At 45.0% G+C, this 14,692-nt stretch overlaps 1 long non-coding RNA gene across 2 annotated transcripts; it reads right to left on the reverse strand.

Annotated features, from left to right (window-relative positions):
- Window positions 1-389: 389 nt before the first annotated feature.
- Window positions 390-1,059, reverse strand: LOC147948770 (uncharacterized). 2 transcript variants are annotated; one of them, XR_015573729.1, is made up of 3 exons: window positions 904-1,059; window positions 644-790; window positions 390-576 (listed from the first exon to the last, which is right to left on the reverse strand). It is a non-coding gene; the product is annotated as an uncharacterized LOC147948770 (long non-coding RNA). The 2 variants fall into 2 exon arrangements; XR_015573730.1 differs by having other exon boundaries at window positions 644-856; window positions 904-1,053.
- Window positions 1,060-14,692: the final 13,633 nt, after the last annotated feature.

A 14,692-nucleotide genomic window follows, 5' to 3' on the forward strand; every position in this document is an offset into this window, starting at 1 on the left:
TTTCAGTAGCACAGATGGTAAAATTTATAGTGTTTTCCTGCCCATACCCGAGTTCGAACCACCAATATAACACAATTAATTTTTTTTCTTTAACTGACCTCTCTAAAAAAATTTCTGGGTCCGCCACTATATTTCGGATCTATTTTCTATATCCAGGGTATCATTGTTGCACGTTAGAGAAAAAACGTAATTCCAAATAATACCATTGCCACGTCAGAAATCGCTGATGTGTATTGAATAACTCAGCTGTATAGCGCTATAGCGATAATGACGACTGATTCACATGCAGCCATTGCTCCTATCACTCCAGCAAATACCACGTTCACCCCCACATCCTTTGAGAACCTTAGACCATCTACACTAGAGAAACTCATCTAAATTGCTCAAAATTAAACTAATCATATAATTAATGTTAAACTAATCAAAGCAACCTACTAACAACTTTGAACAAAATCACCCTCCACTAGAGAAACCTATCATCATTTTTATTTAAATTTTTAAAACAACTGCAAGTTTCTTAATTATATGTAAACCTTTAATTTAATCAAATTGTATGTAGAAACGTTCATCAATTCACTGGACTACAAAAGAAGAGATGAGAACAGACCTGAGTTTTCTTGAGAAGGCATAACAGGAGCTTCACATAGAAAATCCTCTATTTTGTCAACCGAGTCATTGTCAATAGCACCAGCTGCAAAGCTTCCTTCAAGTCTGATTCTCCACACGACCAAACAGCTTCTGAACCAATTGGGAGGAAGCAAAACGTCCGATTTATAAGTAGAAACAGAACCTGCAGTTTTAAAAACCAAAACCTGAAAGTGTTCAAAACAGAAATTACAGTTTTCAAAACCAAAACCTGCAAGAACAAAAATTGCAGTTTTCGCTCTATCACTCTATCAAAACAGAAATTTCCAACCACCAAAAGAACTCCGACCAAAGATATCAACTCGCAATGTATTGGTGGCTCTGAAGGGAGCGTTATTTGAACGAAGATATTGTGATCAGACCTGCAGAGTCCAAATACGAGGCTAGACTGAGCAGACCAAATTCTCCAACACTCTCCCTATAGGTCCTGCTGCTGCACTACATCCCGCACCTAGAGAGAAGTGCATTTTGCTGCAGAACGTCTTCACCTCTTTCACATAATGCACTCTCCCAAGTGTTTCACCAACTCTCTGTTTCATAAATTGAAGAGGGGTAAACGAAATTGGAATAACACATCAAATAGCAATTAATGTATATGTTTTGAGTGCAGCCATAAAATGAGAAAGAATACCTTGGAGTTTGCTATGTATATATCTGCAGTAGAGTATAGCGAGGCAACATGGGTCGTCACTGGAGTCCCCAGAATCGAATTCTAGAAGTTCTCTTGAGATTTGAAACAACCCCTCCGTTTTTTTTTTAATAATAATAATTTTTTAGTGGTCCCACATCTACTAACAACCTAACAACAATCAACAACAGTGGATAACAAATAATTCCATTAACCAACAAATGAATAATCCAATAACCACCAATTCAATAATCCAAAACCAACAATGAAATAATCAAGTTCCAATATCCTACAATGTTCTATCAACTCAATTCTAGCAGCCTAACAATAGCTAGACCACAATCAATCAAGCCTCTACAACATCCTCCTCCTCATCGCCTTGATTCCACAATCACACTTTGCCTTTACCTGCCCACCACAAACAACAATTGAGATGCGTAAGTATTATCATAAATACTTAGTGAGGCAATCATCCCACAAACATTTGAGAATCCAATGTCAAGCAATCATCAAACAATAACAATCAAACCAGGAAACAAGCAATCATCAACCAACGAAGGTTGGTGTCGACCGACACCATACCAGTGTCGATCGACACTGCCAACCTGGTGTCGACCGACACCTCCCAAAAACCCTAGTTGTGTCGACCGACACCTCCACATGGTGACGATCGACACTCCCAAAGATTCCCGAGTCGTCCTCGCACGGGTGTCGACCGACACACCAATGTTGTTGATCGACACTGATGCCGAGAATCGTCTTCCTCGACGCTCTCTTGAAGATCTCTGCCTCCCAACGCTTCCCAATCATCCCAAACTTATCCACAAGCCACATAAGGACGTAGAAACACCAAAACAACCACAAGCAAGCAAGGAATCAGACAAACAACTCAATAATCACAAAACAAAGAATTCTCAAGCTTAGTTAAGCCATGGTCATGCACTCACCTCTTTTGCAGGAGATTCTGACTCAAACTGACGCCCTCACACTCCTAGCAAGCTTCTAATGCAATTCCAGCAACAGATCTCTCTAAAAACCACAAATAATCTCCCCAAAGCTCAAGAACACTCAACTAAGCTTCTAATCACTTTTTCTCTCTTGGGAACGGTGACAAAACTCTAAAACACGACTAGGTCGACTTTTTCCCTTTAAATACTCGGTTTGGGAAAATCAATTAAGTCAAACCAGCCAAAATTCGCGAAATAAAAATCAATCTGGTCGAACCAGACAAGCTGGTGTCGATCGACACACCCCTGGTATCGATCGACACCCATCCCCAAATTTCACCATTTGATTCGCAGATATTACAATTCTCCCCCGCCAACAAGGATTCGTCCTCGAACCCCACAGAACCGTCCACCCGCCAAGGACCTCCGTGCCACCGTCAACACGGCCCACACATCCTCCGGCCGGACTGAACACCGTCAGCCAAGGTTTCTCGTGCCACTGTCGCAACAGTCCGCACACCTCCGACTGAACCCACGAGGTCTCCCTCTAGTCAATATACTCACATCCTAGACGTTATTTGCTCACAACTCAATGCTCCCCCTGTCCGTGGTCGCAACCAACGAATCATGCCGGCTCGCTATCAGGCTAACCACCTTAAGCTACGACATCCAGGAAGTCACTCACACACACTCCCCCCCGCTCTCAGGTCGCAACCCTCGAGACGTACAGGCTCACTGCCAAGCCACGGCTCACAGCTACGGTATCCAGGGAGTCTCAAAATCCCGTTCTTGGGTCATCACAGTAAAGCGCGCTCTTGGATCGTCATCTGAAGCAAACATATCACTCCCACTCTCCGGCCACAAAGTCCATCGAGCTACTGGTATCACATGAGTTGGGCCCACACAGCCTTGAGCAAACAAGTCTGATGTCATCGAGTATCTCCCGACTAGATCTACCTCAACACTTTCCATTTCTGGAAACTTCTATTTTTAGAAACTTTCCTCTTTAAGCAGTGCGCGTTCACGGAAACTCATATCCCGAACACCACCTCATCTTTGTACTTAGTTGCACAAACAACCACCTCTAAGCGACCAAGTACCAAGAGAGATGGGCTGGAATACTCTATTCCCGCTCCACCCATGGACTACAACTAGGACCATGCTAGGCAAGCTCAGTCGTGGCCTATTTCTCAAACCACTTCTTGAACCTTGCCTTCATCCTCGCCTCCGGCTACCAAGTCTGCTCCTCCACACCATCACAGTCCCATAGGACTCTCATCAAAGGAATCTTCTTCCTACGAAGTTCCTTAACTCTCATCTCGAGCACCCTCAATGGTCTCGCCTGCAAGGTCATGTTTGACTGAAGATCCTCAGGAATCTTAGGCAACAAACGATCACCCTCGTGAAGATACTTCCTCAGCATTGACACATGAAACACCTTGTGGAACACACGCATAACCTCAGGCAACTCCAGCCTGTATGCCACTGGCCCCACCCGCTCAATCACTTTGAACGGTCCCATGTACCTCGGACTCAACTTAGTCTCTGTCATTGACCTGTTCAGACCCCGCAACATAGCCATCTTAAGGTACACTAATGTGAGCACAGGACAGGAAATCGACCAAGACGCACCAGACGCGACCAAGACTTTTGCTTCGAACGCGGCCAAGGCACCAGTAGTCCTCCCAGGAGCCAAGACAAGGTCTAGGAGCTCCACCAAGGCCACCAAACAGAAGATCAATCTCTTTGTCCAAGCGTTTGACCGAGACCAAGCCCTGATCGAAGAAGACCGCGAAGACACAGTTCGCACGGCCTTCACCCTTACCCAAGGGTGAAGGCAACCAAGTCATTGTAAGTGAGGAATCAAACTCTTTTTCCTCACTCCTGGTTTTTCCCAAGTGGTTTAGCGGAGGAGGTTTTAACGAGGCAAGGAGCTTCAATGCACAACGTCCGAAGCCAAGTCGTTTCCCACACCAAGGCCAAAGACGGTTTCCTTGTCTTTCCTTATGCTGTGCGTTTTATTTTGAACTCTAGAATGTTCCTTTTTGAACGTTAAGAGTGTTTTGTGGCTAAGTTTGTTTGTCAAAGGGAGCGACGTGTTCTATTTCAAAGAGAACACGTCGAAAGATAAGTGTGCGGACCATTGCGAGTCCGCGTGTCCTTAAGCCTTCTCTTAACCTAGCTATTTAAACCCTCTCTTAGCTTCTTGTAGACTTTAGACTTGAATGAAATAAAAACATTTCTCAAAAATAGATTCTTTGACCTTGTCGCACTCCTTTCAATAGATCAATCCGGGATTGCTCTAGCGAGAGAACCCTAACGACTCGAACCAGATTCGTCGTCGTTAGCTTGGCCATATCAAGAGGAGAGCCATTACTATCGTGTCGTCACTCGTTCCACCGTTGCTTCCATCAACTCGTTTCCACTCGCGTTCACCATCGCTTCGTATCGAGACCATTCGTTAGCCGTACTGCATTCAGACCGTCCGTATCGCATCTGTTTGACCTGATCGCGGCCAAAAGCTTGATCTCTCAACCCACTCGTTTGTTTTCCCTCATCTTCAGTTTCCATCTTTTGTTTCGTCTCCAGATTCGAATCTCCAAGTCTTTTCTGAGGAAAACTTCACCTAGTTTGAACGGCCTGAGAGTGACCTCTCTGTCTGTACCGCAACCGCGACCTCCGCTCGAGCCGTCAACAACATCACTATCAAGTATAGACACCCTATACCGAGGCCGGACGACATGTTAGACGAGCTGAGCGGATCAAGCGTCTTCTCAAAAATCAATCTTAAGAGCGGTTATCACCAAGTCCGCATGAAGGAGGGTGATGAGTGGAAAACCGCATTCAAAACCAAGCAAGGTTTGTACAAATGGTTGGTAATGCCATTCGGTCTGTCTAACGCCCCTTCTACATTCATGCGACTTATGAACCATGTTTTAAGAGCTTTCATCAATAAGTTTGTTGTGGTTTACTTTGATGACATTCTCGTATATAGTTCATGTCTATCGGATCATGTTAAGCACCTTGAGTCTGTTTTACAAACCCTCTGCGAAGAGCAATTGTACGCCAACTTGAAAAAGTGCGTCTTTGCTGCTGATGAGTTAGTGTTTCTAGGTTTTGTTGTAAGTTCGCAGGGCCTCAAGGTGATGGAGAAAAGATTTGCGCCATAGAGGCGTGGCCCACGCCTACAAGCATGTCGCACGTCCGATCGTTCCACGGTCTCGGCGCCCCTCACCGCAATCATCAAGAAGAACCGGGAGTTCCAATGGGGAGAAGAACAAGATTGAGCGTTCAAGGAGCTCAAAAGGTGACTCACTCAAGCCCCTCTACTTACCTTATCTGACTTCAACAAGACGTTTGAAGTTGAGTGCGACGCGTCTGCTGTAGGCATCAGTGCAGTTCTTACTCAAGGAGGCAAACCGGTGGCTTACTTCAGCGAGAAGCTCAGCGGCGCCACCCTCAATTATCCCACGTATGACAAAGAACTCTACGCCCTAGTCCACGCTATGGAGGTTTGGCAGCCAGACCAATCTGAAGAGTTCGTGATTCACACCGATCACGAGACGTTGAAGCATTTTCGCGGCCAGACCAATCTGAAGAGGAGACACGCGAAGTGGCTTGAGTTCATCGAGTCATTTCCGTACGTGATCAAATACAAGAAGGGAAAGGAGAACGTTGTAGCCGACGCCTTGTCACGAAGGCACGCGTTGATCACTACAATGGAAGCCCGAGTCTTGGGGTTCAAAAGCATTAAGGACGCGTACGCTGAAGATGTCAAGTTTGGTGATTGCTTCAAAAATCATGGAAAAGGCATCTACACCGAGTTCTATTTGCATGAAGGGTTCTTGTTCCGAGGCTGGCGTCTATGCATCCCCACCGGATCCATACGCGAGTTGTTAGTTCGAGAAGCACACAGTGGAGGTTTATCCGGTCACTTTGGTATCACCAAGATGCTAGCCGTGCTTCAAGAGCATTTCTATTGGCCGAAAATGCGCAACATGGTCGAGAAACACTGCGGACGCTGCGTAGTGTGTCGAGCCTCAAAGTCGACAACTCACCCTCACGGCCTCTACATGCCTCTACCAGTGTCAACAGCGCCTTGGATCGACTTATCAATAGACTTCGTTCTCGGCCTACCTCTCTTAGCACATAAGGACAGTATAATGGTTGTGGTGGACAGGTTTTCAAAGATGGCGCACTTTATACCTTGCAACAAGAGCAATGATGCTGTACGACTGGCGAACCTCTTCTTCAGTCAAGTGATCAGACTTCATGGCTTACCGCGCACTATCATCTCCGACCGAGACCCGAAGTTCCTTGGTCACTTCTGGCGAACACTATGGAAGAAACTCGGCACCAAACTCCTATATTCCACCGCCGCTCATCCGCAAACTGACGGCCAGACCAAAGTCGTGAACCGGTCAATAGGAGCGTTGCTTCGTACGGCAATCACAAGCAACAAGGGTTCATGGCTCGAGTGTATTCCCCTCATTGAGTTCACTTACAACCAAGCCGTCCATTCTTCAACAAAGAAGTCTCCTTTCGAAGTTGCCTATGGGTTCAAGCCGCTCACGCCTATGGATCTTCTGCCTCTACCACCGGACGAGAGCGAGAACCAAGATTGAGCCGCGAGAGCAGAGTTAGTCAAGAAGCTGCACGAGGAAGTTCGAGCAAACATCGAGAGACGGACCAAACTGTACGCGCGCTTCTTGAACTGAGGACGCAAGCCTATGTTGTTCAAGCCAGGCGATTGGGTTTGGCTTCACTTAAGGCCGGAACGGTTCTAGCAGAAAAGAAAAGACAAACTCAGCCCCCGAGGAGACAGACCATTCAGAGTCGTTGAAAAGATCAACGATAATGCTTACCGTCTCGAGCTTCCAGGTGAGTATACCACATCAACATCTTTCAATATTACTGATCTCGTTACGTTTGACGCAGGTGACGACGAAGATGTTTTGGGGACAAAACCTTTTCAAGGGGGAGGGAATGATGTGAGCACAGGACAGGAAGCCGACCAAGACGCACCGGACGCGACCAAGACGTTTGCTTCGAACGCGGCCAAGGCACCAGTAGTCCTCCCAGGAGCCACAACAAGGTCTAGGAGCTCCACCAAGGCCACCAAACAGAAGATCAATCTCTTTGTCCAAGCGTTTGTCTGAGACCAAGCCCTGATCGAAGAAGACCACGAAGAAACAGTTCGCACGGCCTTCACCCTTACCCTAGGGTGAAGGCAACCAAGTCATTGTAAGTGAGGAATCGTACTCTTTTTCCTCACTCCGGGTTTTTCCCAAGTGGTTTACCGGTGGAGGTTTTAACGAGGCGAGGAACTTCAATGCAATACGTCCGAAGCCAAGTCATTTCCCGCGCCAAGGCCAAAGACGGTTTCCTTGTCTTTCCTTATGATGTGCGTTTTATTTTGAACTCTAGAATATTCCTTTTTGAACGTTAAGAGTGTTTTGTGGCTAAGTTTGTTTGTCAAAGGGAGCGACGTGTTCTATTTCAAAGAGAACACGTCGAAGGACAAGTGTGCGGACCATTGCGAGTCCGCGTGTCCTTAAGCCTTCTCTTAACCTAGCTATTTAAACCCTCTCTTAGCTTCTTGTAGACTTTAGACTTGAATGAAATAAAAACATTTCTCAAAGAGAGATTCTTAAACATTTCTTAAAAAAAAAATATCATATCCCACTTCCACTCTAGAATGGATAAACTCTGCAATAAACCACCTGGAACCTGATGCTCAGCCTTCACTAGCTGGCAAGTGTCGCACTTCGAAACCCAGTCGGCTACGTCCTTCTTCATCTCGACCCAGTGATAATACCGCTTGAGGTCACGGTACATCTTGGTCGCTCCTGGATGAATAGAGAACTTGCTCGAATGAGCCTCTCTCAGTATCTCCTGCCTCAGATCCACGCCCTTGGGCACACAGACCCGACCATGCATAAGGATAGTCCCATTAGCAGAGACCTGATATTTCGAACCCGCAGCCCTAAAGGCATTCATCAGCCCCTCATCACTCTCCTGAGCTAACCGCACTCTACTCAACAAGTTTGCTCGATCAGCTTCCTCCAAACCCAAAGGTTCCTGTGAAATAGCAAACAAGCTCAATGCACTAATCTCACCTACCAACGCCTCCATATCCTACTCCTGAGCTGATGCCGCCCGCTTCCGACTCAAGGCATCTGCAACCAAGTTAGCTTTACCAGGATGGTAAGCTATGTCCAGATCATAATCCGCTACTAACTCCATCCAACGCCTCTGCCTCAAATTCAGCTCAGGCTGAGTAAAAATGTACTTCAAACTCTTATTTTCTGTAAATACATGTACCTTCCCGCCATACAGATAAGACCTCCAAATCTTCAGAGCAAATACTACTACTGCCATCTCCAAACCATGAGTAGGGTAATTAGCCTCAAGCTTCTGCAACTGCCATGAAGCGTAGGCTATAACCTTCCCCTGCTGCATAAGCACACAACCTAACCAACCTCGAGAAGCATCTGTATACCCAACATAAGGCTCGTTCTGCTCAGCCAGTGCTAACACCGGCATGGTAGTCAACATCTGCTTGAGGCTTACAAAACTCGCCTCACACTCTGGTGACCACACAAATGGAACCTCCTTCCCTGTGAGCTTAGTCATCAGCTATACCATACTCGCAAAACCCGAAACAATCCTCCTATAGTAACCCGCTAACCCTAGAAAACTCCTGATCTCAGTGGCACTCTGCAGCCTCGGCCACTCTCTGATGGCCTGAATCTTCTTGGGATCCACTGAAACTCCCTCTGCAGAAACAATGTGACTCAAGAACCCCATCTCACGCTGCCAGAAACTGCACTTACTCAGCTTAGCAAACAACTTCTGCTCCCGTAGCTTCTCCAGAACTGCTCTTAGATGTACTGCATGCTCATTAGGACTCTTGGAATATATAAGGATATCGTCAATGAAAATGATGACAGACACGTCCAGAAACTCCTGAAACACGCTGTTCATCAATCTCATAAACGCAGCTGGCGCGTTTGTCAAACCGAACAACATAACCACGAACTCATAATGCACGTATCTCGTCCTAAAGGCAGTCTTCCTCACATCTGCCTCATGTATCGGAATCTGATGATAACCCGATGCCAAGTCAATCTTGGAGAACCAAGTAGCACCCCTCAACTGATCCAACAACTCATCAATCCTCGGGAGAGGGTACTTGTTCTTCACAGTGACCCGGTTCATACCCAGATAGTCGATACACAACTGGAAACTCACGTCCTTCTTCTTAACAAACAGCACCGGTGCTCCCCACGGTGAACAATTAGGACGGATAAAAAGCTTGCTCAACAAATCCTCCAGCTGCTTCTTCAGCTCTACCATCTCTGCTGGAGCCATCCTGTAGGGCGCCTTAGACAACGGCGTTGTCCCCGGTTCCAACTCTATCGTGAAGGGATCAGACCGAGATGGTGGTAACCCCTGCAATGGATGGAACATATCCTCAAACTCCTCCAAAACCCGAATACCTCCAACAGAAGACTGTCCTACAAACTCCCACATCAAAATCGTAACCAAGTAGGCCTCACACCCCTTCTCGATCATCTTCCCAGCCTGCACGGCCGAGATCACGAGGCTTCCCGAAGTCGGTCTCACTCCCTCGAAAACCAACTTCCCTTCTGGACGCTCGAAGACGACTCTGCCCCTGAAACAGTCCAGATGCACCCTATGACAATGCAACCAATCCATCCCCAGAATTACATCATACAGCTCCACCGGACTGATAATCAAATCTGCTGGCCTCGACTCTCCCGCGATATGAATATCCACATACTTGACACGACCAAAGACTCTGAGGAACTTCCCTCCTATAACCCTGAAAATACCCGTTCTGTCACCGGGATCTCCTCTGATACTAACGCTCTCACCACACTATGGAGTAATGAAGCAATGGGTTGCTCCAGAGTCAAACAGAACGTGAGACATAAACCCACGCACCGACAAGGTCTCTACACAAACCTCATGTGTTGAGAACCTAACATTCAATCACAAGCGAATCAAACATAAATATGAACTATTGAATTGACCAAGTTCGAGTCTTAGAAGTTATACTTGTGATCGATCCTGCACTGGTGCCACCAGGATCCATAGTCGAGTACACCCGCAACGTCTGCTCGATCCATCCCACCGGCTGCACACCCAGCTGCACTCCTGGCTGCCTTCCAGCCTACACCGCTGCTACCGCAATCTGCTGCAACTTGGGACAATGAGGCTTAATATGCCCCGTCTCCTTGTAGTGGTAACAGACTCGGGTATCTAACCGCTGCTCCGTCACTTCCCGCTGCTCACCTCTTTGCGGACAGTTGGCCACCTTGTGGTCCATGCTACCACACCCAAAGCATCCCGCACCACCAGACCCTGATCTCTTCATAGCATCATACTTCTGGTTCTGCCCCGGCGCAGGTTTGCCGCCCTTACTAGAAACAGAATGCGGCTGAGACCGCTTTGGCTGCACCGAAGGACTGACACCACCACCTGTGACCTCAAGTCATCCTCTATCCCAGCAGCAACCTCTACCAGCTCCGCTCTCATAGCATAGATCCTCACCCCACAACGAGTCCTCAGATCATCCGCAGAGCCAACAAGAACCTCCGCACTTGAGCCGACTCTGGCCGGTTGAACTCCGCATCCAGCTCCCGCACTGTACGGTTCCCCTGATTCAATCCCAAGAACCGCGCCTCCATGCGATCTAGTGCCTCTTGTGGAAAGTACTTGGAGTTAAACTCCTGCCCAAGTCATCTCCCGCTGCACCCTCCGTGCTGTCACCGACCTCAACCACACACTTGCATCTCCTGTCAGGTAATTGATACTAGGATTTGTGTGTGTTTATCCTAGTAGGTCTCAATTAACCTGATGTAGTTGTAGTACTTAAGGTGTCAATCCAAATGAGATGTTGCTAGCAATCAAGATGCAATCAAGCGGTCACAAGTTAAGCCAGATTCAAATGAGTTTTTGTCTAACAAACTTGAGTGAACGAGATACAAGAACAAAACGAGTTTGCAGAACAAGAGCTAAAATGTGATAACAGAAGAGAGCAAAACAAGCTAAACGTGCAGAGAAAAATGATCAAGCTATTGCAACTAAAACAAAGAAGAAGCTTAAAGATGTAGAAACAATCAGATAAGTAGAGGCCTTAAGGATGGGGTTATTGATTTTGGTGGAGTCTCTTAATCTACCCAGAATTCCTAACAGAATACAATCAAGTTATCCCTAGACAACAAACATCACAACTTAGCTAATCCAATCTGTTGACAGAAGCTACTCGGACTCAATCACTTTCAAACCTAACTCTCGCTAGAGAAACATGGTTAAGCAGGCATGACAAACAAGTTCATTCATGTCAATAGACCCCCTAGACATCCAATCTCTTAGGCTAGGTATGTAAATCTCTGGTATTAGTTTGTTCAAGCATCTCATGGAACACCTTTTGGATGCTGAGATGCTTAAGATCTAATTCCAAATGATCAGTAAGAAATTAGCAGTCAGAACACTAATCCAGAAGGGAAATCAGACAATCTAAGCTTAGGCATCCTATTAGACCAAGATTTTCCACCTAATCTATCTCATCCTCAAGAACTCTAGTTCACTAATCAGATCCAGAAATCATCATCAAGGATGCAAACCCATAAAACATTGAATCAAGCATCATGAGATAGACAAAAATGGGATGAACAACTTTGTATAAGAAATCCAATGCAAAAACTCAATAAAATCAAAGCTATCTGGATTACAAAGTCTCAAGCGTTTTAGGTGGCTAGGTCAACCTTAAGGAAAAGAACAAAAACGAGATGTCTCGGTAAAAACTTAACAAAACGTATTTATAGTAAAACATGGAAATCCCTAAAACATAAAACGACAAGATAGAGCGTCGGTTCGGGAACCCTTCTCGGATGCGTCTTGAGAAAAAAACCAGGACGTTGGTTTAAGAGCGTCGATCGAGTCGCATCGTGAGAGTGTCGATCGAGTCGGAGTCTAGGAAGTTTGATCGAATGGCGGCTTGAGATCGTTGATCGAGTGGCAGCTTGAAATCCTCGGTCGAGTGGCAGCTTGAGAGGTGTCGTCTGAGAGCTGCTTGAAAAGTGTCGTCTGAGACCTGCTGATCGAGTCGCATCTTGAGAGTGCTCAGGAGCCCTCCTGGGACGTCTTGGTGGAGTCGCTGCTAACATCCGATCGAGTGGGAGCTCTCCTTTGTGTGCAGGTCGAGTCGGAATTCAGAACGTACGTGCTTCTACTAAAACGGCGATAACTCATGAACCACGACTCCGATTGTCTTGAAAAAAATGGCATTAGAAAGATGATCCAATTACCTACAACTTTGATGAAGACTTTGAAAGCTGAATCCCAAAGTAAAATCTTCACTCGACTCGATCAAAGACGTGGAAGGTTGGGTCGCTGGGTAGTGTTAATCGAGTCGCTGGACTGCTTTCCTTCTCCCTGTTTGCTTTTGATGGTTTGGACATCCCCTAAAACACCTGAAACAACTCCAATATGCAAGATGCATGCAAGACCAATGCAAAGACTACCTAGATATGCATATTATGCAAAAGAGACTAAAAACAATACAAAGCAATGAGTTAAGAGAACAAAATGAATGACAAATGCATGATGAAAAGGTGTAAATTATATACATATCAACTCCCCCAAACTTATTCTTTGCTTGCCCTCAAGCAAACAATCAATAATAAAGTATGGAAGAGAGGTTTGAAGATGAGGTCTCAGAACCTAAAACATGTTGAATAGAGTAGATAGAATCAAGGTCCTTGTTTTTAGTTCTATGATGCATGGTGAAGAAACTCTATTTAAAAATTTTAGACAACCTGAAAAGATTCCGAACCTTAGTCTACACATGTCATCATTTATATCATTCCCTTTAACATTCATTAACAAAGAACCATGAATCAAGCTATGCAATGTCATCAAACTCATTTGGCTGGGGTGAAGGGTTAGAGATAAAAATGGTCTCCTTTGCAAGTCGTTTTAACAATAAAAAACAGGGATCTCTCGCGAAAATGAGTTGAGCTTAAGAGAAGGTTAAAGGTCGAAACCAACTGATACATACAAGAGCAGTGCCCCGTCTACCCAAAGGTCCCAAGGAAACTTAGCTCTAACTTTCTATCCCAGAAGTTGGTCCCATCTCTACCCTTCATCGATATCTCTTTTTAAACCCATTCTCTCATTCTTTTCACTTAGCCTTAGGAGGAGGTTACTTCATATCAATCTAGCGGATGGGAAACCTTTTTTTTATCACTATGGTCCTCTTTCTTTTCTTCTTAAAACTCTAGACTTCTTAAGCGTTTTGCTTTTTCTTCTTTGTCTAAACTTTTCTTTCTATGACTAGAACCAAATAATTATTTTACATTGCACAACCAACATCCTTTACTAGACTTGTGAACCTTGAAAACACATTCCCCCTCCTAAAGACTCTTTATCCTTTTTCTTTCTCTTTTTCTCTTTCTCTTTTCAGTACAAATCCAATCCCAAAACCCAAAATCGAGTCTCACCTAGTCCTACTAGTCTGGATAGCGCGAACTAGAACCACACAGGATTCTACTCTTGTCGGCTAGAACCTAAGACTTTCTAACAAGCTCAACTCGGAAAAGACCTCACACTCAAGAATACAATTGGCTTGAAAGAACGTTTGGTTAAGGGAGCTGGAAACTGTTACAAAGATGGGAATTAGCTACTTGGATTAACAAGGGTGGTAAAAAGGAGAAAGATATTTAAGTATGTATGTGGTATCTATGAGTTCAACTTCAATGCATAACAAGATAATTGCAAGTCAGGATTAGGTTCAGGTTGATAGGGATTGATGTCAATTCAAAACATGCTTCAATCAAGACTAGAATGCAATTTTGAGAATTCAAAACCTCGTTCAGTCTTACGTTTCAAGTTCAATCAACATGCATCAAAGAACTAATAACAAGGGCCTTGATCCTATCCTATTGAATTCAACATGTTAACAAGGTTACAATCATCATCAACCCCTATGCTAAATGCAACATTCCTAAATGAATAACACTGGACTCAATCCTAATATGCAAATGCAAAATACATGAACACTCTGTTTTTGTGGAAATTTTCGAATTTTTTTCAAATTTTTATGGTTTTTCTATGCAAATAGATGAATGCAGACTCAAACATGATATGATGCAAAAATTTGAAATAAGAATCATAGAAGACATCATCAGATACATCATCTCAAACCCTCCCCCAAACTTAAATTACTCAGTCCCGTGTGTAAGAAAAATTTGAAGTAGGATTTGAGAATCATAATAGAAACAATGCAATGATGAGATGATATATACAAAGGAAATGTAGGAGTACCTCAGTAGTAAAAGAAGGAGTCGGTGCTCGGTACGGCGGATCGAGTGAGATGATGGCGAGAGAAACTTCATGGCATCAGATCGAATTAGGTGAGAAATTTAGTTTTCGCGAAGGT

This window comes from Camelina sativa, chromosome 2, assembly GCF_030686135.1.
Source record: "Camelina sativa cultivar CO46 ecotype springtype chromosome 2, ASM3068613v1".
Taxonomy (NCBI): Eukaryota; Viridiplantae; Streptophyta; class Magnoliopsida; order Brassicales; family Brassicaceae; genus Camelina; species Camelina sativa.